This window comes from Prionailurus viverrinus, chromosome D3, assembly GCF_022837055.1.
Source record: "Prionailurus viverrinus isolate Anna chromosome D3, UM_Priviv_1.0, whole genome shotgun sequence".
Taxonomy (NCBI): domain Eukaryota; kingdom Metazoa; phylum Chordata; class Mammalia; order Carnivora; family Felidae; genus Prionailurus; species Prionailurus viverrinus.
In genome coordinates this window covers 21723354-21745525 of record NC_062572.1, presented here as the reverse complement: position 1 = coordinate 21745525, position 22172 = coordinate 21723354, and the positions used below count along the sequence as shown (strand labels likewise).

At 46.2% G+C, this 22172-nt stretch overlaps 1 long non-coding RNA gene and 1 gene segment (V, D, J or C); one reads left to right on the top strand and one right to left on the bottom strand.

Moving 5' to 3' along the window:
- The window catches only part of LOC125149386 (probable non-functional immunoglobulin lambda variable 5-48), a 60429-nt gene that overhangs the window by 20217 nt on the left and 18040 nt on the right, over positions 1-22172 (top strand).
- Positions 1592-13129, bottom strand: LOC125148982 (uncharacterized). The gene is made up of 4 exons (XR_007145758.1): positions 13117-13129; positions 6570-6573; positions 3759-3764; positions 1592-1820 (listed from the first exon to the last, which is right to left on the bottom strand). It is a non-coding gene; the product is annotated as an uncharacterized LOC125148982 (long non-coding RNA).

Sequence of the window (22172 nt, the reverse complement as noted above, 5' to 3'; positions counted from 1 at the left end):
TCAAACATTCACGAGATAGACATATTCTCAATTATAGGCCAGAGGAGGGACATGAGGTCTGGAGTATCTTCTGCAAAGAACTGGCAACTTACCATTTAATTGAGGTAAATGCCTCCAAATTCTATGGACTAGGGCTTCTTTGGAGACTGAAAAATACTGCATTGAACATGGGCAGCACTACAGGGTCACATTATCCAAGATTCAGCTCAATGATGTGTGAATAAACAGAAGTGAGGAAACCCGCTGGGCTCTCAGGGCTGTGGGACACAGTGGGGTGTGTGCCTTTCAGCCAGGAGGGGGCGCTGTGGGACTGCCCTGTCTCCCTACACAGGGCCTCAGTGGGGACCATTCACCAAAAGGAACCTGGGACTGGGGACTGGGCCCTGTACTTCCTGAGGGAGACTCAGCAGCTGCGTCCTTTCTGGTGTGGCAGAGTCCCCACTTGAGCAAGGACATGTGTATTGCTTCAACAGGTGCTTCCTTGCTGAGGTCTCCCCAGGGGTGAAGCCAACATCCATCTTCCCCAGTATGTGATGTGAGGTGGCAAGAGTGACAGCTGACAAAGATTTTCAGTGTGGAACCCTGTAGGAATGCACACGAGGGATATGGGCTTCTACCCACAACCTGGAGAAAAGGTCTCCCTGTGTCCTTAGTGCTGAGGGAGCTTCTCGGAAAGGAAAACTCTCAGACCAGAGAGGAAGCAGGGAAGGGGGAAGAAATCAGCCTCCTGCACAGAACTGGCCATGTGTCAATGTGGACCCATCGCTCTGTGGCCCTGATCCTCATCTGTGTGGTTGAACAAGAGTCACCACGTCAGTGCTGCCCCATCAATAATAGCCAAGGGCGCTGTGGACAGACTCACTATGCGGAGCCAGAGGAGAGCACAGTGTGTCGTCAGGGGATCGGAAGCCACACAGGGGACACCTGTCCTGTCCCGAAGGAAGGGGATGGTGGACAGAGCAGTGGGAAGGCAGGAACTCTGATGAGATCTGCTCACCATGTCACATATGCTGTGTCTGGGCCTGGACACCAGGGGGTGGTCGTCACCTGCTTCTGAGGGTCGGCCATGATTAGAGCTGGGACCTGAACCTGGACAATGCCTGTGCCCTCTGCTCAGGACTCCAAACTGTGACCTCCCGTCTCCTGGCATGGCCCCAGAGACCACCTCCCCATCCAACCCACCTGACATCCTCAGGCAGAGGGACTTGACCCAGGGTCAGTGAAGTGTCAGAGAGCTGCTGGTCTGATTTGCATGGATGGGCCCTCCCTCTCTCAGAGGATGAAAAGGGGAAGGAAGGGATTAGAGGAGATCTGCTCAGCTGTGGATCCACAGAAGGCAGGGTCGGTGATGACCTCCACCATGGCCTGGTTCCCTCTTCTCCTCACCCTTCTCATCCAAAGCACAGGTGACTAGATGAGGGAACAGAGGAAGTGGTCCAGGGAGGACACTTGGGCCTTGGATTCTCCTCTGGTCTCTAGATTCCAGCATCATGCTCTCTTTGTCTCTCCCCTTCCAGGGTCCTGGGCCCAGTCTGAGCTGACTCAGCCGCCCTCAGTGTCTGGGGGCCTGGGCCAGAAGGTCACCATCTCCTGCGCTGGAAGTAGGAGCAACATCGGTATTGCTGGTGTGAACTGGTACCAACAGCTTCCAGGAAAGGCCCCTAAACTCCTCATCTATGGTAGTAGCAATCGACCCTCAGGGGTCCCTGACAGATTTTCTGGCTCCACGTCTGGCAACACAGGCTCCTTGACCATCACTAGGCTCCAGGCCGAGGACGAGGCTGATTATTACTGCCTGTCTGTTGATGTTACTCAAGGTGCTGACACAGTGCTCCAGGCCTGTGGGGAAGTGAGACAAAAACCTGCTGTCCCCACAGCAATGGGACTTCCTGTGCAGGCCTGACTTTTTGGCCAAGTCATGTGCTTCCATGTTTGTTTTGTACAAATTAGGGTCTGAGACACTCCACAAGCAATATGTCTACAAAGTCTTTCCACATTCTTTGCAATTCCTCCTTGAAGCCTGTCCTTCGGATCAATATACTGTGTGATTTTCTCAAACTGAGCACATTCCTGGGTGCCAAAGGCAGGCTGCCCTCGGGACAGGGTCCATGACAGGTCACAGCAGAAACAGGAACACAAATCCAGCTCTGTCTGAGTCAGGACACATCAGGAGTGTCCGCTATGTGTCCTGGTAACAAAAGCTCCCACTAATTGCCCCTAAATCCTCATCTATTATGATAGTTGGATCCATTGTGGATCCTGATTCCCTCTTTGGCTCCATGTCTAGCAACTCTGGCTCCCAGATCTTCCCTGGGCTAAGGGCTGAGGGCTGAGGAGGAGGCTTCTGGTCCCTGCCCCGCCTGGGACAGCATCGTGGGCTCACACAGAGTCCCAGGCCCATGAGAACTGAAAGCAGAACCCCTTTCTCATCTGCTGGGAGGGTGAGGCCCCATCAGCTGCTCAGGTTCAGCCTGTGACTTTTGCTTCTGATGCTCCTGCTTCTGCCAACATGGGCCCCGCTGCAGGCAGCAGCACCACCTGGGAGTGAGGGCTTCTCCTTCCCTTCTGTCCCCAACGTCACTCACAGCAGCCCCTTCCTAGACAGAGGGTCTCAAAGGACACAGAAAGCTCATCTTGCCCATCATGTTGAGACACAAGGTCTCTAAGTTCATGGACTGGGGGTCGTAGGTCCAGTGTTCTCAGCTCCCACCTGACTTCTGAGGAAGCCAGGATCTCCATCCTTGGCCATTTACCTATTTCTAGAAGTTTCCAGCCCTATGAAATCCTCTTATTAGTCTTCAGTAGAAAGAACTGTTCTTTTGGCTCTTTGGGATGACTTCTTCTCTCCCTGCAGCACCAGCTCCAGAGTATATATGACTAAATCACAATTTTTTTTGCCTTTTGAAATGAATCCCTGTCCATTCCCATCAATGCTGAGATCCAAGCAGTGGTTTTTCTTATTCACTTGCATTGCCTAACACTTACAGAAAGATGATGAATAATAATGGTGTTTAGGTCACATTAGCCTTTTCATCTTGTAGAAATATCCTCCCCACCCTCATCTCATTATCTAATTTTCTGGGTGTGGGACTGAGTTCTATGTGTGTGGGAGACTGTGTGTTATCTCAGTATACATTTTCTGTCTGTGAATGCCGAGGGGGTTGTAGACAACTGAAACTATGATCTCTGAAGGCTGTTACCGTATTTTGTGTATTTTTCTAGTGTATTATTTACTTATTTATTTGTCTATTTGCATCTAAATTAGTTACCGTATAATCCAATAATAATTTCAGGAGTAGATTCCAGTGATTCATCCCCTATGTAAATACCCAGTGCTCATCCCAACAAGTGTCTTCCTTAATGCCTCTTACCCATTTAGCCCACGCCCCCCCACAACCCTGCCAGCAACCCTCAGTTTGTTCTCTATATGTAAGAGTCTCTTATGTTTTGTCTCCCTCTTTGTTTTTATATTAATTTTGCTACCCTTCCCTTATGTTCATCTATTTTGTATCTTAAATTGCTCATATGAGTGAAGTCATATAATATTTCTCTTTCTCTCCCTGGCTAATTTCACTTAGCATGCTACACTCTAGTTTCATCCACATGGTTGCAAAAGGCAAGACTTCATTCTTTTGATTGCCAAGGAATACTCCATTGTGTGTGTATATATATATCACATCTTCTTCATCCATTCATCTGTCAATGAACATTTGGACTCTTTCCATACTTTGGCTATTGTTGATAGTGCTGCTAGAAACATTGGGCTGCCTGTGCCCCTTTGAAACAATACACTTGTATCCCTTGGACAAATACCTAGTAGTGCAATTTCTGGGGTAGTACTTTTTGTTTTCTGTACATACAATACCCAGTGCTCATCCCAATGAGTGCCCTCCTCAATGCTTATCATCCATGGGTAGTTCCATTTTTGGTTTTTTGAGGAGCCGCCATACGGTTTTGAGAGTTACTGTGCTAGTTTGCATTCCCACCAGCAGCGCAACTGAGATCCTTTTCCTCTTCATCCTTGCCAATATCTGTTTTTGCCTGAGTAGAACCTTTTTTCATGTGTCTTTAACCATCTGGATGTCTTCTTTGGAAAAGTGTCTATTCATGTCTTTTGCCCATTTCTTCACTGGAATATTTGTTTTTTGGGGGGATGGTTTGGTGTTTGAGGGCATGTGGGAAAGGCTGGGGCAATCCTGTTTGTCCCCTGCCATCAGGGACACCATTCAGGGCCTCCAGGGTTTCAGGCATCAGTGTGCTCACTAGACAATGTTGACCTGCCAGGACCTGGGGATCATCAGCACCCAGACCACCTGTATCTCTGGGTTAGTTCATTAACTCCTCCTCTGTGTGCTCCCACTTGCTAAAGCCTTGGGCAGGGAAGCTGGACAGACAGACAGCAAGGGTTCACTTGAGTGCAGAAATTCCACCCCCATGGAAGTGTCTACAGGCTGGTCCTGTAGAATTAGCAAGTAAACATGGGTAGCATTGTTGTGACTATAATTGTGGCATATCAATATATGTGTATTCACAATGAGAAAAAACCATTTCAGGTTTTCGTGTAGGTATGTTTATTTTCCGTGTTTCCCTTCCAATTCCATTGGGAGATGTTGGATTCATGTGCTCATTGGTCCATCAGTTTGGCTCTGAGAGGATATTCGCTAGAGTCACCTGCAACCAGCCTCCTCTCTTTTTCTGGCCTTGGCACATGCCCTGACCTCTGACCCACGGGCCCCCCAGCTCTCTGCAGGGACACCACTTGACTCACCATATAGTCCCCACCGTATGTACCACAGCTCTGATGGAAGTTCTTTGTCCCAAATTTCCATGCACTTTGTCCCAAATTTCCACATGAACTTGGGCACTGTCTCCATATGTGCCCCAACGACACCCCTTCATCGTCTTTACATTTACCATATGCAGTGCCTGCAAACACAAGACACACTGTGCGTTCCAGGGATATTTTGGGCAGAGATGGATATTTTGAAATAAATCATAGTTTTCCACTGAGATACATTTCCAAATGTGAAAGTGTCATCATTCCATTAAGACACCTAGAAAGCCCCTTTCTTACTCCACTCTGTTGGGTCATGACGTCAGTAAGACTGCTGCCTAAATGAACATTCTGCTTGGAGTGTAGAGGGGACCACAGCAGCCGGAAGACATGGTGCTGAGGGCAGCAGGGGAGCAGTGTGGCAGGGGCCTGCAGAGGGGAGGGGCTGAGCCAGACAACTGGGAAACCACTCAGCTGGTGGGAGGGGCAGGAGGCAAACTGTATCCTCACTGATATGTGACCAGCTTCCACCTGTGAGCTCCCATTGCTCTGTGACCTCCTGGATCTGGATGCTTCACCACATAGAGTCAAATGTGGATCATGTCCTTTTTCTCTATGGCATCTGGTTTGTTTGAGGCTGATAGACAACGACCGGCTCGAATGTATTTCCAAGGAGGAAGTGGGCTCTCAGGAGAGTCTGCCCAGAAGATAAGAGAGCTTGTGGATAGCATCCCCGCATGGAACCTCAGAAGACAGAGCTCTGTGGGGTCTCCACCATGTCCTGGAGTCTCTTCTTCAAAGCTTTAAACAGGAAGCCTTTGCCAGATTTTACAAAAGGAGTCCCTGAGATCACACAGGACCTGCCCTTTCCTCAGCTTATCAAGGAGCAGGTGCAGTGACATCAGACTCACAATCCATCTGTTGGTGAACCGGTCACTTCAGCAAATGTCCCCAATTTCTGCACTGAAAACCTCTGCAATATGTACTATTGTGGGTCTGAGGCAGAAGCCCCATGAATGTGATGACTGGCATCATGTAGAATGCAGCCAGCGTGGGAGGAAATAATCACTTCAGATCCAGGGTCACTGGCCCACACCTTGCACAGGGCTCTTCACCCAGTTAAGTGGGACAAGACCTCTCTCTGCTGCCCTTGTTCCACCCATCTTGTCTCTGTTACTTAGTGTCACCAGTACTAGTCACAGTCAGTGACTAGCCCTCACTGAGGAGATCTCTGCCATCACGGCCAAAGCAACACAGGTCTACCTAAGGCCATGACGTCCATCTGTATATCCAAGAATGACCACTTGTCTTTTGCCATCAATGCTAAGTATTAATCATTGATTTTGACTTTTTAATTACATTTTCTAACTATTGAGGAATAATTTAAAAATAATAGAAGTTAAGATCTTCTTTACCTGTTCTTGAACTTTGTGGAAATCGTCTCCTCACTATGGCAGGAAGTAAGATGTGGGCCTTAGGACTACATCATCTGTGTGTGAGAGAGTGTGTGTTTTACCATATTATAGATGTATCTGATTGTATTTTTATGGGGGCGTTATTAGGATATGGTGTTAAATGTGGTGAAAGGCCCTTTTGAGATGAACTGGGGCAATATGGTCATATCTCATGATGTAATAATATGGTGTGTAATATAAAACTCTTTCTTATTATGTAACTCAACTTGTATCATTGGAATAAATCACACTTAATGATAGTATTTCAATTTATTAATATGGTATTGAGGTCTCTTTGTTAATATTTTGCACCCAACAAGTCTATCAATATTTCATGATACTGTTCTACTATTTTCCTTTTTGTAAAAGCTATTTTGAACGTGTATTTATGAGTTTTATAACGTTTTTAAAAGAAGTAAGAAATATTCAATACCGTGTTAAATTATGAAAAAATATGAAGTAAGTAAGTGGAATCATCTAAATTCTGAAGTTTTGTTAGATGTCCCTTGTGAAAACGTCTGTACCTAATGCATTTCTGTTGAGTGCTTCTGTAATAACCTTTTCCATGTTTTTATTGGAATTGGTCTATTCAGTCAATGTATTTCTAGGACAGCCAAATTTGTAACTTCTAAGAAACTATGTATTTAATGTATTCTTACCAACATGTACCACTTACAAGTTCTTTTTATTCATTTTTCATTTTTCCATGTGAGATTAACAGGATGCGCTGTGGGACAGCCCTGTGGTCCCTACACAGCTGGTCAGTGAGGACCAATCACTCAAAGGAGACCAGACCTTGAGGCTTTGTGGTGTTGCAGCAGGTGCTACCTCCCAGGGCTTCCCCAGGCAGGAGTTCCATCCCCATCCTCCCCAGTGTGTGGTGTGAGCTGAGCTCCAGCACCAGGGCTCAGGTAGGGGCTGGGCAGGCACTGGATGGACCTCATTTGCATGCACAGCCCCTCCTGTGGCAGAGGGTGGAGGAGAAAAGGAGGCCTGGGGCGGTTCAGCCCAGTGTGGGGAGCAGGGGTTGTGTCACCATGGCCTGGACGCTGCTCCTCCTCCTGTTCCTCCCTCACTGCCCAGGTAGGGACAGGCCTTGTGCTCACAGGGTGGTCCCCACATCACTCCTCCTCTGCTCAGAATCCTGAATTTTGGTTACCATTTCCAGCTGCATCCCCAAAGGGTATCTCCCTGGGAGATCCACAGGTATCTCCCAGCCTGTGCTGACCCAGCCGCTCTCCCTGTCTGCATCTCCGGGAACAATTGCCAGACATCTGCACGTTGAGTAGTGTCTTCAGTGTTGGCAGCTATTACATACATTGGTTCCAGCAGAAGCCAGTGAGCCCTCCTCTATCTCCTGTGCTACTACTCAGACTCAAATAAGCACCAGGGCCCTGGGATCCCCTGCCGCTTCTCTGGGTCCAAAGATGCCTTGGCCAATGCAGGGCTTCTGCTCCTCTCTGGGCCACAGCCTGAGGACGAGGCTGACTCTTCCTGTGCTACAGCTCATGGCAGTGGGAGCAGCTTTGGCTACTCACAGTGACTCAGATATGGAGAAAGTGAGTCAAAAACCCCTGGGTCCACAGACCTTGTGTCTGAGCCTCTGTTATTGGGAAGCTTCTGTGGAGGCTCCTGTGGGGGAGACACCTCTGTGCTGAGAGCTGTCCTTGAGGAGGAAGGATGGACACACAGATGATGCTCTTGCCTGAGACAGCACTCGTGTCCCAGGAGCCCATGAGAATCAGGGAATAGAGCCCAACTGCACATGCCCCTGGGTCTGGAGAAAAGTAACAAGAACAACTATTTTACAACCAAAATCTCTGTCTCTCCCTCTAGTTATATCTCCTTTACTACTCACAGAATATTCACTGCACACACTCATGTTCATCAATTATACGTTTTGTATCTGTTTTCCAATATCTAGAAATTCTGTGGGACACACAGTGAGTGTCCTACAATTTACCTGAATTTAAGGCTTAGTTTGTCTGCACAGAGAGAGTGTCAGATCCACAGCGGAAGGGCTCAGCACCAGGAGGCTGCTCCCCATTTTGATGCCAACAACAACTAGTAGATTGCCGGCACCCTTTGTCCAACGTGGCTACACGGCGAAGGTTCCCATGACTCCCTCCTCAGGTCCATTAAGGTGCCAGATCAACTCACAGAACTCAGGGAGACACTGACTCCTTCTGTCACCTCATTAAAGATATGAAAAGGACAGGTGAACAAGTAATGAAGAGACACCTAGTGTCAAGTCTGGGAGCGTCTCGAGCACCAGAGCTTCGGTCCCCGTGCAGTTGAGGTGCATCTGTTCTGAGAGTGGATGTGTTCGCCCAACCGGAAGCTCTTCAAACCCTGTACTTTGGCATTTTTATTGAGGGATCGGTAGACGTGATTGGACATTAACTGCACTGTCAGTCTTCCCTCCCTGTCTCAAGTATGAGGGGGTGAATATTCGCAGCCTCTGATCAAGGCTTGGTCTTTCTGGGCACCAGCCCCATCCAGGAGCCCACCCAGAGTCACGTCATTAGAACTAAGATGCTTCTAGTGCTCTTGTCACTTAGGAAATGACAAGAATTTCAGAAACTCTGTGTCACGATCCAGGGTGCAGAGACTCCTATATAGTTTCTAAGATCACACAGTAGTATTGTCTCAACTGGACAAGGTGAACTAGACAGTCATGTTCATCCACAAATCTCAGGCCAGAAACTGTGATTCTTGTGTTACTGATGACACATCCATACTCGATATGTTAATAAGCACCTTGGTCATAGACACAATTTTCTCTTTCACCCATCTGACAAAAAGTGAGTCACAACTTCTTCAGACTCACCTCACCCCCTCCCCCTCCCAACACAGGTTCCTCTTCTCCCTTCTGCTCCTGCCTCCCTCAGGCCTTTAGTCTCTCCCCATGGCTTTTCAGGTCTGAACCCATCTCTATGTTAGGATTTCAGAGAGAAGTAAAATCTTACAGTAATTTCCACTCTCTAGGGTTCATCTCTACGGATGAGAAGTCGCAGAAATTGGACTGGCAGGAAATCCCCTCATCATCTGATTCTTGCTCTCATCTCTGTTTGTAGTTTCCATGCTCACCGGTCTCAGTAAATCTCTGTAATATGACAACAATATTATTGTGTTTCTGAAAAATGAAGGTTCATTCAGCCTTTGAGTATTTGCCCACAAAAGCCATTAGTACAATGACTTTTCCCCCTTGAAACTTACTGAGGTTCTACAAAAGGTAACTGTTGACCTAGCCAACAAAGAAGGCTTGGCTACATAGTTCCAGACATGACAATGTTTCTTGTTTTTGAGAATATTTGTTTCTGAGGCCATCAGGAGATTAATGCAACCACACACTTTTGTTCCAATCATTGAAGTCTCATACATTAGCCTTTTTCCGAAATATAAAAGGCATTCTTTCATGGTCACCACCCAGGAGGCATCCAGGGACCTTGGGGGCACAGTGGAGGGTGGCTGTGCTGTGAAGGGCAAGAGGAAGGGACTGTGTTGTCATCCCTGTCTTGTGCTTCCTGAGACCTGAACCCACAGATGTGGGATAAGTATCTGTTGGGGTGAAAATGGACTTAAGACCCATCCCAAGGATCCAAATTCATGATTCAATGGAATTCCTATCAGAACTAATCTGCACCAAATTCCTCTTCCTTGTGTAAATTCCATCCTTGTGCAAGGGAAGTGACCTTCAAGACACTAGCCTTCTTTAGCTGCAAGCTCCAGAACACAGGAGGCTCTTTAAAGAGCCAGCCCCAGTGATGGATTTGCGTGGAGAACCACACTCAGGGAGCGGAGAGAGGACATTAGAGGGTCAGGGGTACACTTGTCTACGTAGTTGGCCTCTGAAGAAAGACTTCCTGAGGATACATGGAGCATATTCTCTCTTTCTCTCTCTGTTTCTCTGTCTCTCTCCCTCTCTTTCTCTGTCTTACACAAACACAGACACACACGCAGATGGACACACACACACACACACAGACACACAACTCTCCTTTGAGTGTATAGTGTCCTAGAGTCTTCAGTTTCCCAGCTTCCCTTTGTCTCCAGAAATCATGGTCAACATGTACTCAACCAGTACTCCCAGGATCAGAATCCCAGGAGGCAGAATCCCCATCATTAGGAAACACCAGCAACATCCAGTGTGACTGGGGTCCTGTCACAAGTGCAACCAGCAGACGCTCTGAACACCTGCTCTCCTGGGACAAGGCTGATGCTCAGGAATCCAAAGGAGACTCTTTGTCCCCATGGGCAGCTCAGTCCCCAACAATCTCTGGGATCCAGCCAGCCCCCAAGGCTGATCAGTTGATTGATTCTGGGACAGCATCTTCACTGATGCTCCCACGGAGCTCAAGGTACATGAGGACATGCGACAAAATCTGTGCGTGCTCTCAGAACGGGGCTGTCACTGCTTCAGTCTTCCCAGTGACACCTGCAGCAATCTGGACTTCTGCTGAAAATTCTTCTGTCCTAATCAAGGGCCGCAGTGACAGTGACCTCACGGACACATTTCCCCTTATTGCCATCTCTCCACCACTCACATATGGAACCTCTGACAGAAAGTTTTCAGCCCCGTTGGCCTCAGATGATAGAAGTTCATTCCTCTACTCATGGATGTCTGAATGAGCTTTTTTCTATCCTGAATATGCTGGACACAAAGAACAGAGGTAGAGCTGTGTTCACCCCAGAGACAAGTCTGACCCCAAATCGCTCTTTCCTGGAAGCTCTCAGTGTTTGGTAATTGCATTACAGAGATGGTTCTGGAATTCATAGAAATAGGCCCCTCGTGGGATTTCACTGAGCATCATGTCGGGCTCTCCTACTTGCAGAAAAGTTCCACCATGCTATACTCATGACAAATAAAACATGATTTTCGAAACACTTTACCGACTCCTATTCAACCTCCAACAAAGGGATTCCCTTCTCCATTGTTCCCACAATTTCTATTTTTCTCTGCAATAAAGACAGATCTGTGATTTGTAATAGATAAATACAATCTAGTGATTGTATCTGCATTTTCATAAGAACATTTCAATTTCAAGAATGTTTCAATCTATGTTACTGAGAGAAATTTTGTATACAGAAGCACACACCCATTTATTTTATTATTATTATTTTTTTTTCATATGAAAATTATTGTCAGATTGGTTTCCATCAACACCCAGTACTCATTCCAACAGGTGCCCTCCTCAATACCCATCACCTATCCTCTCCTTCCTCCCAGCCTCCCATCAACCCTCGGTTTATTCTCAGCTTTGAAGAGTCTCTTATTTTGGCTCTCTCCCTCTCGAACTTCTTTTTTTCCTTCCCCTCCCCCATGGTCTTCTGTTACAATTCTCAGAATCCACATAAGAGTGAAAACATATGATATCTGTCTTTCTCTGACTGACTTTACACTTTATGTATTTCATACATACACTAAAGTATTTCATACATACACTAAAGTATTTCACTTTACATAATACCCTCCAGTTCCATCCACATTGTTGCAAATGGCCAGATCTCATTCTTTCTCATTGCCACGTAGTATTCCATTGCATATATAAACCACATCTTCTTTATCCATTCAGCAGTTGGTGGACATTTAGGCTCTTTCCATATTGGGCTATTGTTGAAAGTGCTGCTATAAACATTGGGGTACAAGTGCCCCTAAGCATCAGCACTCCTGTATCCCTTGGGTAAATTCTTAGCGGTGCTATTGCTGGGTCATAGGGTAGATCTATTTTTAATTTTTTGAGGAACCTCCCCACTGTTTTCCAGAGCAGCTGCACCAGTTTGCAACCCTCAGTGCAGGAGGGTTCCTGTTTCTCCACATCCTCTCCAGCATCTATAGTCTCCTGATTGGTTCATTTTAGCCACTCTGACTGGCATGAGGTGGTATCTCAGTGTGGTTTTGCTTTGTATTTCCCTGGTGAGGAGTGATTTTAAGCATCGTCCATGTGCCTGTCGGCCATCTGGATGTCTTCGTTAGAGGAGTGTCTGTTTATGTTTTCTGTCCATTTCTAAAGTGCACACATGGCTAAGTGTTGACTAACACATAAACCGTGTCACTGGAACCCTGTCAGAGCACCTGCTGCGGTCACTCCTTCCCTCTTGGAACTTCCTGCAGGTTTGTCCTTGGGCTCTGGGTTCAGTGCCACACACAGGACCCCTGCAGAATTGTGTCTGTGTGCTGGGGGGACAGATCCTGGGAGGGAATCACTAACCACAGTGTGTGGAGAACTGTCGTCTCAAATAAGCAGACATAGTGACAGATGGCAAAGATTTTTAGTGGACAGTGCCCCTGGGAATATACACAGTTGTTCCTTCCCACAGCATTGAGGACAGAAGGAGAGCTTCTGTTCAGGCTGTGGGAACCTCAGAGCAGGAGAGATCTGGAAACCAGGGAGGAAGCACATAATAGGAAAGAACACAGAATCCTACGCAGAAGGGGCCACGTGTCCATGGTACTCGTCACAGCTCCGGAAATGATTCTGATCTAAGTGGCATTTTTGTAGAAATACCACCTCAGTCCTGACCCATGAAATATACAGGGAAACATGGCCTGGCTTTTCCGGAGGAGTCTGAGAAGAGCAGAAAGTCTGGTTTGAGGATATGGGAGGCTACCCAGAAGGATACCTGGCCTGGCCCTGGGAAAGGGGCAGTGGACAAACAACAGGGGACAGGAGCTCCTTTTATGGGCTCTGGTTACCATTTTGCACAATGATGTTTCTGAGTCTGGACACAAGAGGGCTCACAGGGCCCATTTCTGAGGGTTCAGGGGTGATGAGACCTGAGACCTGCCACCTGCACTGCCTGTGCCCTCTGCTGAGACTCATAACTGTGACTTCTGCACAGTCTGGCCCCACACAGCCATTCCTCTGCCCACCCCCTGACATCCACGGGCGGAGGTACCTGACTCAGGTCCAGTGAGGGGTCAGAGAGCTGGGGTATCATTTGCATGGACAGACCCGCCCTCTCTCAGTGGATGAAAAAGGAACAGATTAAGGGAGGTCTGCTCAGCTGTGGGGCTTAGAAGACAGGATCAGTGATGGTCTCCACCATGGCTTGGTCTCCGGTCCTTCTCACCCTCCTTGCTCACTGCACAGGTGATTGGATTTGGGGACAGAGGAAGGGGCTCTGGGAGGACACGTGGGCCCTGCTTCCACCCTCTTGTGTCCAGACCCCAGCTTCACCCTGTCTGTGTCTCTCCATTTTCCAGGGTCCTGGGCCCAGTCTGTACTGACTCAGCCATCCGCGGTGTCAGGCTCCTTGGGCCAGAGGGTCACCATCTCCTGCACTGGAAGCAACTCCAACATCGGTAGCAATTATGTGAACTGGTACCAACAACTCCCAGGCACAACCCCCAAAACCATAATCTTTTGGGATGATAGCAGACCCTCGGGGGTCTCTGAATGATTCTCTGGCTCCAAGTCTGGCAGCACAGGCACCCTGACCATCACTGGGCTCCAGGCTGAGGACGAGGCAGATTATTACTGCTCAGCATGGGATGATAGTCTGAGAGCTCACACAGAGCTCCAGGCCCATGGGAAAGTGAGACAAAAACCTGCTGTCCCCACAGTGATGCGCTTTCCTTGTGCAGCCCCCACCTTCTGCCAACACAGCTGCTTCCCTAAAACGGAGGTCTGAAATCCAAACCAGTGAACTTTCTCTTGAGTATGTGTCCTTGTCCTCTCAATTCAGACACCAAACCCTGTCCTTGTAGGAGCACATTTTCTGTTTTTTGCAACCTGAGCAGAAATTCCTGGATGCTGGGGCCGGTTGCCCTGGGGACAGAGTCCTTGAGGATTGTGCCTGCCTTCTGGGGCTGCCATAACATAATACCACCCATTGGTGAGAAAATCAAAAGATACTTATTTCTCACAGTTTTGGAGGCTAAATGTCCAAGTTCAAGGTGGTGGCAGGTTTGATGTCCCCTGCAGTCTCTCTCCTTGGCTTGCAAATGGTTACATTCGTCCTGGGTCCTCACGTGGCATTTCCACGTGTGCTCACCCATGCTGTGTACCTCTTCTATAAACTCTATGAAGTCACAGTGTGGGTTTCATATAGGAATCTCCGGGGATACAGTTCAGCCCATATCAAAGCACCAGGACAGAACCAGCGACACAGAGCATAGCTGTGTCTGACTGAGGATAGTCAACCGTCCACATGCTCTACATGCGCGGCATTGAGAGAACCCTCACTACATGATCTACGTGGGCTCGGGGCTCAGATCACAGTACAGAAATGACAGGGAGGGTCCCCATGCTCACAGAGCTGACACCGTCTTGGGCAAGAAAGAGGACACATAAGCCAGATGTACTGTGTCTCACACTGACTTCCCACATGGGGAAAATGTGTCTGCAGTCCCAGGTAATGTCCACACAACATAACGTCTGGATGACAGAGACCGGCCCTTACTGACCCACTGGTAAGAAACCCCAGCTTTCAGGATGACTGGATCAATCCACGCCACCCTCAGCCCTGACACCAGCATGGCAACCGGGGAAGGGACACCTATTGCTTGGGTAGCACAGTGACTGTCTGGTGGGACCTGGACTCACTGACTAACCGTGTAGTTGGGAGAGTTGGGGTCCAGGTAGAAGAAAATGATGGAAGCTTCGCCAAAGAAGTCCCAGCCACCTGTACCATCTTCCCTCCATCCTCCGTGTTATTCAATTCGTAGCACGGACTATGGACAATCTGCACAGGAGACACAGGCCAGGGTCTTTATGTCTCATAAAACTACAGCTCAGCCCCCAGACCATTCTGATGCCCTTGCACCAGATCAACTCCAGCCCAACACACCCTCAGTGGCACGAGGTTCTGACCTGCAATGCAAACAGTTCCATGAGAAATAGAAAGCAGAACACATATTCCTACTATGATGGCCTCCTATTCCCCGAGGTTGTTAGAAGGTACAAAGTTTTCCAGAAACCTTAATGGTGACCATTTCTAGACCACCACGCACCTGAGACCTCTTCTTTTGCTCTCACTCTGTCATGTGAGGAACAGAGTTAGGGGCCAGTGTAGGAAGCACTCTTTTGTCCACACAGTCCATATGGGGCTGCTCCTGCTCTCAGGCTCCCTCAGTCACCTCTGTGTCATTGCTGAGTGTTTCCACCTCACAGGGTCCTGGTCACAGGGAGTCAGATCACTGTCTGCCTGATTCCAATGCCACTGTGACTCTGCCTCTGAAAGACACAAAGCTTACTATTAAGAGTCACAAATGAAGTCTCCTGGTTATCCCACACTTGGAACTCTCTTTGTCAGTGTCCCACCTGAATGTTCTTTCTCTATTCATTAATGTCATGTTACATCTCCAGGCCTAGGGTCGTTTCTTTTCCAAATTCCACTCTTACCCTTATCCCTCCTCCCCTTTCCACTAATCAGCTCATGAACCTATACCGTCACCTCCTGTCTGTCGCCACAGTAATGTGGGGTGCATTGCAGGAAAAACACAGGGTCATTAAAGAAGGGTTTACTTCCTAGGAATCACTCCAGGGTGTAAGAGAAGTCATTCATTTTTTAAAGAATTTTTAAATGTTTATTTATTTATTGAGAGAGAGACAGAGAGAGAGGGAGAGCATGAACAAGGGAGGGGCAGAGAGAGGGAGACAAAGAATCTGAAGCCGGTTCCAGGCTCTGAGCTGTCAGCACAGAACCTCATGTGGCGCTCAAAGTCATGAATCGTGAGTGAGACCTGAGATAAAGTGGGACACTTACCCAACTGAACCAGCCAGGAGCACCTAGAAAAGGCATCTGCCCTTAAAGATTTCAGCCTCAAATGACTTTTTTTTTACATATCAAATATTATTTTATTTATTTATTTTAAATATTAAGTTTATTGTCAAATTGGTTTCCTTACAACACCCAGTGCCCATCCCAACATGTTCCCTCCTCAATACCCATCACCCACCCACCTCTCCCTCCCACCCCCATCAACCCTCACTTTGTTCTCAGTGTTTAGAGTCCCTTATGGTTTGCCTCCCTCCCTCTCTAACCTCTTTTTTTTCCTTCCCCTTCCCCATGGTCTTCTGTTAAGTTTCTCAGGATCCACCTACGAATAAAAACATATGGTATCTGTCTTTGTCTGCATGACTTATTTCACTTAGCATAACACTCTCCAGTTCCATCCACATGGCTACAAAAGGCCATTTTTCATTCTTTCTCTTTGCCACGTAATATTCCATTGTGTATATAATCCACAATTTCTTTATCCATACATCAGTTGATGAACATTTAGGCTCTTTCCATGATTTGGCTATTGTTGAGAGTGCTGCTATAAACATTGGGGTACAAGTGCCCCTAAGGATCAGCACTCCTGTATCTCTTGGGTAAATTCCTAGCAGTGGTATTACAGGGTCATAGGGTAGTTCTATTTTTAATTTTTTGAGGAACCTCCACACTGTTTTCAGAGAGGCTGCACCAGTTTGCATTCCCACCAACAGTGCAAGGGGGTTCCCATTTCTCCACATCCTCTCCAGCATATAGTCTCCTGATTGGTTCATTTTACCCACTCTGACTGGCGTGAGGTGGTATCTCAGTGTGGTTTTGATTTGCATTTCCCTGATGAGGAGCGATGTTGAGCTACTTTCCATGTGCCTGTTGGCTATCTGGATGTCTTCTTTCGAGAAGCGTCTATTCATGTTTTGTGCCCCTTTCTTCACTGGGTTATTTGTTTTTCGGGTGTGGAGTTTGGTGGGCTCTTTATAGATTTTGGATACTAGCCCTTTGTTCGATATGCCATTTGCAAATATCTTTCCCATTCCATTGGTTGCCTTTTAGTTTTTTTGACTGTCTCCTTTGCTGTGCAGAAGCTTTTTATCTTGATAAGGTCCCAATAGTTCATTTTTGCTTTTAATTCCATTTCCTTTGGGGATGTGTCAAGTAAGAAATTGCTGCGGCTGAGGTCAGAGAGGCTTTTTCCTGCTTTCTCCTCTAGGGTTTTGATGGTTTCCTGTCTCACAGTCAGGTCCTTTATCCATTTTGAGTTTGTTTTTGTGAATGGTGTAAGAAAGTGGTCTAGTTTCTTCCTTCTGCATGTTGCTGTCTAGTTCTCCCAGCATTTGTTAAAGAGACTGTCTTTGTTCCATTGGATATTGTTTCCTGCTTTGTCAAAGATTAGTTGGGCATACTTTTGTGGGTCTAATTCTGGGGTTTCTATTCTATTCCATTGGTCTAAGTGTCTGTTTTTGTGCCAATACCATGCTGTCTGCATGATTACAGCTTTGTAGTAGAGGCTAAAGTCTGGGATTGTGATGCCTCCCGCTTTGGTCTTCTTCTTCACAATTACTTTGGCTATTCGGGCCTTTTGTGGTTCCATACAAATTATAGAATTGCTTGTTCTAGCTTCGAGAAGAATGCTGGTGCAATTTTGATTGGGATTGCATTCAATGTGTAGATAGCTTTGGGTAGTATTGACATTTAACAATATTTATTCTTCCAGTCCCTGAGCATGGAATGTTTTTCCATTTCTTTATATCTTCTTCAATCTCCTTCATAAGCTTTCTATAGTTTTCAGCATACAGATCTTTTACATCTTTGGTTAGGTTTATTCCTAGGTATTTTATGCTTCTTGGTGCAATTGTGAAGGGGATCAGTTTCTTTTTTTGTCTTTCTGTTGCTTCATTGTTAGTGTCTAACAATGCAACTGATTTCTGTACATTGATTTTGTATCCTGCGAGTTTCCTGAATTCATGTATCAGTTCTAGCAGACTTTTGGTGGTGTCTATTGGGTTTTCCATGTATAATATCATGTCATCTGCAAAAGGTGAAAGCTTAACTTCATCTTTGCCAGTTTTGATGCCTCTGATTTCCTTTTGTTGTCTGATTGCTGATGCTAGCACTTCCAACACTATGTTAAACAACAGCAGTGAGAGTGGACATCCCTGTCGTATTCCTGATCTCAGGGGAAATCTCTCAGTTTTTCCCCATTGAGGATGATATGAGCTGTGGCCTTTTCATAAATGGCTTTTATGATGTTTAAGTATGTTCCTTCTATCCCAACATCTCGAGGGTTTTTGTTAGGAAAGGATGCTGAATTTTGTCAAATGCTTTTTCTGCATCAATTGACAGGACATATGGTTCTTATCTTTTCTTTTATTAATGGCATGTATTACATTGATTGATTTGTAAATGTTGAACCAGCCCTGCAGCCCTGGAATGAATCCCACTTGATCATGGTGTATAATTCTTTCATATGCTTTCGAATTCAATGTGCTAGTACCTTATTGACAATTTTTGCATCAATTTTCATCAGGGATATTGGCCTGTAGTTCTCTTTTTTTGCTGGGTCTCTGGTTTAGGAATCAAAGTAATGCTGGCTTCACGGAATGAGTCTGGAAGTTTTCCTTCCCTTTCTATTTTTTGGAATAGCTTGAGAAGGATAGGTATTATCTCTGCTTTAAATGTATGGTAGAATTCCCCTGAGAAGCCATCTGCTCTTGAACTCTTATTTGTTGGGAGATTTTTGATAAGTGATTCAATATCTTTGCTGGTTATGGGTCTGTTCAAATGTTCAATCTTCTCTTTGAGTTTGGAAGTATGTGGGTGCTTAGGAAAGTGTCCATTTCTTCCAGATTGTCCAGTTTGTTGGCATACAATTTTTCATAGTATTCCCTGATAATTGCTTGTGTTTCTGAGGGATTGGTTGTCATAATTCAATTTTCATTCATGATTTTATCTATTTGGGTCATCTCTCTTTTCTTTTTGAGAATCCTGGCTAGAAACTTATCAATTTTGTTTATTTTTCCAAAAAACCAACTCTTGGTTTCGTTGATCTGCTCTACAGTTCTTTTAGATTCTGTATCATTTATTTCTGTTTTGATCTTTATTATTTCTTTTCTTCTGCTGGGTTTGGGGTGTCTTTGCTGTTCTGCTTCTATTTCCCCTAGGTGTGCTGTTAGATTTTGTATTTGGGAGTTTTCTTGTTTCTGGAGATAGGCCTGGATTGCAATGTATTTTCCTCTCAAGACTGCCTTCGCTGCATCCCAAAGCGTTTGGATTGTTGTATTTTCATTTTCATTTGCTTCCATATACTCTTTGATATCTTCTCTAATTGTCTGGTTGACCCATTCATTCTTTAGTAGGTTGTTCTTTAACCTCCATGCTTTCGGAGGTTTTCCAGACTTTTTCTTGTGGTGGATTTCAAGCTTCATAGCATTGTGGTCTGAAAGTATGCATGGTATGATCTGAATTCTTTTATACTTATGAAGGGCCATTTTGTGACCCAGTATGTGATAGATCTTGGAGAATGTTCCATGTGCACTCGAGAAGAAAGTATATTCTGTTGCTTTGGGATGCAGAGTTCTAAATATATCTGTCAAGTCCATCTGATCCAATGTGTCATTCAGCGCCCTTGTTCCTTTATTGATCCTGTGCCTAGATGATCTATCCATTGTTGTAAGTGGAGTATTAAAGTCCCCTGCAATTACCACATTCTTATCAATTAGGTTGCTTATGTTTGTGATGAATTGTTTTATGTATTTGGGGGCTTCCGTATTCAGTGCATAGACATCTATAATTGTTAGCTCTTCTGTAATTGTAATTCTGTAATTATTATAATTGTTAGCACTCTGTAATTATAATATAATGCCCTTCTTCATCTCTTGTTACAGCCTTTAATTTAAAGTCTAGTTTGTCTGATATAAGCATGGCTACTCCAGCTTTCTTTTGACTTCCAGCAGCATGATAGTTCTCCATCGCTTCACTTTCGATCTGAAGGTGTCCTCAAGTCTAAAATGAGACTCTTGTAGACAGCAAATAGATGGCTCTTGTTTTTTTTATCCATTCTGATACCCTATGTCTTTTGGTTGGAGCATTTAGTCCATTTACATTCAATGTCATTATAGAAACATAAGGGTTTAGAGTCATTGTGATGTCTGTAGGTTTCATGCTTGCATTGATGTCTCTGGTACTTTGTGGTCCTTGCAACATTTCACTCACAGAATCCCCCTTAGGATCTCTTGTAGGGCTGGTTTAGTGGTGATGAATTCCTCCAGTCTTTGTCTGGGAAAACTTTTATCTCTCCTTCTATTCTCAATGACAGACTTGCTGGATAAAGGATTCTCAGCTACATATTTTTTCTGTTCATCACATTGAAGATTTCCTGCCATTCCTTTCTGGCCTGCCAAAGTTCAGTAGATTGATCCGTCACTAGTCTTATCGGTCTCCATTGATATGTTAGGGTGTGTTTATCCCTAGCTGCTTTCAGAATTTTCTCTTTATCCTTGTATTTTGCCAGTTTCACTAGGATACGTCAGGGAGAAGATCGATTCAAATTACGTCTGAAGGGAGTTCTCTGTGCCTCTCGGATTTTAATGCCTTTTTCCTTCCCCAGATCAGGGAAGTTCTCAGATATGTTTTGTTCAAGTACACCTTCAGCCCCTTTCTCTCTCTCTTCCTCTTCTGGAATTCCTATTATATGGATATTGTTGTGTTTCATTGCATCACTTAGTTCTCTAATTCTCCCCTCATACTCTTGGATTTTTTTTATCTCTCTTTTTCTCAGCTTCCTCTTTTTCTATAATTTTATCTTCTAATTCACCTACTGTCCTCTGCCTCTTCAATCCGGGCTGTGGTCGCCTCCATTTTATTTTGCTCCTCATTTATGGCATTTTTTAGCTCCTCATGACTGTTTCTTAGTCCCTCGATATCTGTACCAATAGATTCTCTGCTGTTCTCTTTGCTTCTTTCAAGCCCTGCGATTAATTTTATGACTATTATTTTAAATTCATGTTCCGTTATATTGCTTAAATCGTTTTTGATCAATTCGTTAGCTGCCGCTCCTTCCTGGAGTTTCTTTTGAGGAGAATTCTTCCATTTTGTCATTTTGGATAGTCTGTGGGGTGGCACAGAACTGCAGGGCCCTTCCCCTGTACTGTCTGGAGGAACTTGTGTTGGTGGGCAGGGCCGCAGTCACACCCGATGTCTGTTCCTAGCCAACCGCTGGCATCAAAGTCAGACCTGTGTGTACCTTATCTTCCCCTCTTCTTAGGGCAAGACTCACTGTGGAGTGGTGTGGCCCCCGTCTGGGCTACTTGCACACTGCCAGGCTTGCGGTGCTGCTTGTATGGGATCTGGCGTATTAGCCAGGGTGGATCCGCAAGGTGCACCAGGGTGGGAGGGGCAGGCTCAGCTCAGTTTGCTGCCGGTGATCCCCTGCGGGAGGGGCCCTGCAGCACCAGGAGGGAAGCAGGCAGACCCGTCCACGGGATGGACCCACAGAAGCACAGCGTTGGGTGTTTGCGCGGTGCAAGCAAGTTCGGTGATGGCAAGTGGTTCCCTTTGGGAGTTTGGCTGAGGATGGGAGAGGGAGATGGCGCTGGCCAGAGCATTTGTTCCCTGCAGAGCTGAGCTCTGTCTTCTGGGGCTCAACACCTCTCCTTCCCGGTGTCCTTTTGCCCTCTTGCTCTCTGAGCAGAGCTGATGACTTTTAACATTCCAGATGTCAAGTCCCGCTGGCTGTCAGAACTCACAGAATCCGGCCCCTCCGCTTTTGCAAGCCACACCTGGGGGCTCTGCCTTGCCCAGCGCACTGCCCCCCCCCACTCTGCCCCGGATCCCTCCCACCAGTCTGTGTAGTGCGCACCACCTCTCCGCCCTGCCCTTCCTACCCTCTTCCATGGGCCACTTGTGTACGCTTGACTCTGGAGAGTCCATTCTGCTAGTCTTCTGGTGGTTTTATGGGTTATTGAGCAGATGTGGGTGCAATCTAAGTGATCAGCAGGACGCGGTGAGCCGAGCATCTTCCTACGCAGCCAGCTTCTCTGAAGAACCTGCCTGTATATATAAAATTCTAAATATTCCACCAAAAACTTGTCAGAACCAAGAAATAAATTCCGTAAAGTCACAGGATGTAAAATCAATGTACAGAGCTCTGTTGCATTTCTGTACACTGATAATGAAGCCACAGAAAGAGAAATTAAGAAATCAATCCCATTGAAAATTGAACCAGG